This window comes from Geospiza fortis, unplaced genomic scaffold (assembly GCF_000277835.1).
Source record: "Geospiza fortis unplaced genomic scaffold, GeoFor_1.0 scaffold244, whole genome shotgun sequence".
NCBI classification, from domain to species: Eukaryota; Metazoa; Chordata; class Aves; order Passeriformes; family Thraupidae; genus Geospiza; species Geospiza fortis.
In genome coordinates, this window is record NW_005054370.1 from 468,793 (window position 1) to 471,747 (window position 2,955).

General features: G+C 47.9%; 1 protein-coding gene across 1 annotated transcript in view; it reads right to left on the reverse strand.

The window, feature by feature from the left end:
• Window positions 1-2,892, reverse strand: part of FN3K (fructosamine 3 kinase) — a 10,769-nt gene extending 7,877 nt beyond the window's left edge. Inside the window, exon 1 of the mRNA XM_005424537.2 lies at window positions 1,485-2,892. The gene's annotated coding sequence lies outside the window, so the exon portion shown is untranslated. The remainder of the gene's footprint in view (window positions 1-1,484) is intronic.
• Window positions 2,893-2,955: the final 63 nt, after the last annotated feature.

The window sequence follows — 2,955 nt, forward strand, 5'->3', positions numbered from 1 at the left end:
CTGCTCCCGGTGTGAGGGGCGGCTGCTCCCGGTGTGAGGGGGGCTGTTCCCGGTGTGAGGGAACAGTTCCTGCAGTGATGGAGGGCTGCTCCCGCAGTGAGGGGAGGCTGTTGCCGGTGCGAGGGGAGCTTGTTCCTGCAGTGACGGAGGGCTCTTCCCGCTGTGAGGGGCGCTCCTCCCGGTTTGAGGGAACAGTTCCTGCAGTGATGGAGAGCTGCTCCCGGTGTGAGGAGAGGCTGCTCCCGGTGTTATGAGGGGGTGCTCCCGGTGTGAGGGGATGAGGGGATGCTGTTCCCGTTGTTATGAAGGGCTGTTCCCGGTGTGAGGGGATGCTGTTCCCGGTGTTATGAGGGGGTGTTCCTGCTGTGAGGGGATGCTGTTCCCGGCGTGAGGGGCCAGCTCCCGGTGTGACGGGAGTCTGACACTGTTCTCCCCTCAGCACAAGCGCCCCGTGGCCCTCCAGACTCGAACACACAGATTTCTGTTTAATGGCAGCACACACTCCATGTAAGTACCACACTGACAAAAATTAGAACCTGAAGTCTTATTTTAGAGCTTGCTCACCACAGAAATGGTGTTTTGGGATGAATGACACATCCAATGCCACTGAAAGGACATGACATTCTGCTGCTGGATTTTCATACTGCATTTTAGTTTCTGATGTGCGCAACACCATTGGTTTCACTATTTTGTGCGGTTTTATACAGGGGATAAATACCATTAGATTCAACTTTTAATTCCATGAAATCTGTGAATTACTAATAAAAGTAAAAGAAAATCCTGTATTTTTTGCAAACCATTAAAAATATAAAAATGAGTTATGGGTCTGCATATTCAGGCAGAGGTACTTAAAATGCGTTAAACACAATGAATATATATTAAACAAAATTAAAATGTGTTCAATACAATAAAATGTATTAAATATACTTAGCAATGTATTTATGATTGTTAAATTGTACCAATAGTGTGATAAATTCTGTAGTGCTACAATTGTGCATTTGGATTCCTTGTGAAGTTCCCTCAGTAACTTTTAAGGACAAATTTCACTAAGCTAAAAAATGGATCTATAATTATTATGCCCATGCATAGCAAGGTTTAGTGTATGTAATTAATTTGCTAAATGGTTTTGTATGTTTTTTAATACTTTGGGGAATTAATTTGTAGGTTAAATACTTCCTGTAAGAATAAATTTCATTTCATACCACTCTATGAGAAAGTTCTAGGACAAAAATGCCACAGACACTGTGGTAAAAGAAACATGACTTGAAGAACACTATTTCAAAAATAAATAAATTGAGTCTTTCTGGAAAATAAATAATTTCTTCTGATTCTTTAGAAATGGTTTCTTTAACTGGGGAGGGTTGGCTTTATCTTTCTTTATAAGAATTTGAAGAAAAATATACCTGAATTAGATACCAAGAATGTGAACTCAGCCTTTAAGTGTCATATAAGTCTTCTGATACATCTGTCTACAAAATTGTTACCTGAAAGGTGGAAGAATAACTCAAGCCAAGTCTTTCATGTGTGAAGGGATTGTGTGACTCCTCCTCCTCCTCAGTAATAACAATCCTTTGGTGCAGCTTCATCCCAGTTTCATATCAGCGTCCCCAATGTGTTGTCTGTGATGTTCCTCCTGGATCAGCACTGAGAGTGTAAAAATTCCGGCCAATAAAGTGTCAGAGTAGTGCCAGACCTGGAGCAATCAGTGCATGAGTTTAAAGAAAAGTGCCATCAGAAGAAGTCTGCTTTCAGGGAAAGCCCAACCCGCAAACCCCGTGCGGTGGAAGGAATTCCTGCGGGCTCTGTCCCCGGGTAGGAGCAGGCTCCGCCCGCCGGGCTGAGAGTGCCCGGGGAGCTCGGGAAACGCTGCGATGGAGCTGTCGGGGTGTTCAGACTGCAGCTCCCTGCAGCTCCGCGGGGTTAAACCTGGGTCGGAGACACCCAGACTTTAATACCTGCCCGCCCAGTCCGGGTGTAGCATGAGCGTTTCTGTGCCATGCACACAACGGCTACGTTGGTTCATTTCTTCCAAATTATATCCTTGGCCTCCTCAATGAGCGGCCTGGTCCCTTTGTGTGATATGCAGGAGGAATGCCTGGCTGGAGGGAGCATTTCCGCGGACGTGTGTCCGTCCCCAAGGCCAGTCTCTGTTCCTCCTGCCAGCCACGATAAACACAGGGTAAGGACAGGCTGGAGCAGCACTCCTGGCTCCTGCAGCAATCCCACATGGATTGAGTAAAGCCTGGGGTCCTAGTCGGGCAGGAGAAGCTTTAAAAAAAAAGCAAAGGGTTTGTTATTTCACATTACCCAGTCTCTTGGCTGCTTGAGGAAACAAAATCTCATAAGGATGCAATGTGATTATTCTATTTTATATGCATATATGAGTACCCAAAGAATACCCAACAGCATCTGGTCTGTGCAGAGCTCCGGGGCTGCACCGAAAAGCTGCGGCCACCTCCCAGCAGAGCTGGTCACAAATCCGAGACGCGACAGCAGCGGAGCGAGCACGGAAAAGGAGGGGAACGCACAGGAGGGATGGGGAATAGCTGCTGTTGGTGTGGGCACACACAGCCTGGGCTCCAGCTCACCATACAGGCACGGAATAATCCGGCTGGGAAGGGTCCATCCTCTTGCTCGCAGTAAAATTACTATTTAAGTCCAGTTAGGGTGCTCAGGACCTTGGGTTCCGAGAACTTCCACATTTTCAAGACCTATCTGTGGTGTCGGTGGTAAGGTTTGGGGGTTGGTTTGGGGTTTTCTGAAGTCAGGGAATCCCTATGATAGCGCGTTCCAACCGCAACTCCTGTGTTTTCACGTAGTGTGATGCGAAAGCTTTTACCAAACAGTCCTCTGGAGCTGGGAGGGGCCCGGGCCACCCATCCTGCCCTCTGGCCCGGCAGTCAGTCCTGGTTCGTCGCGGTCGGTCCGGACGGTCAGTCCCGGTCACTGCCGGTC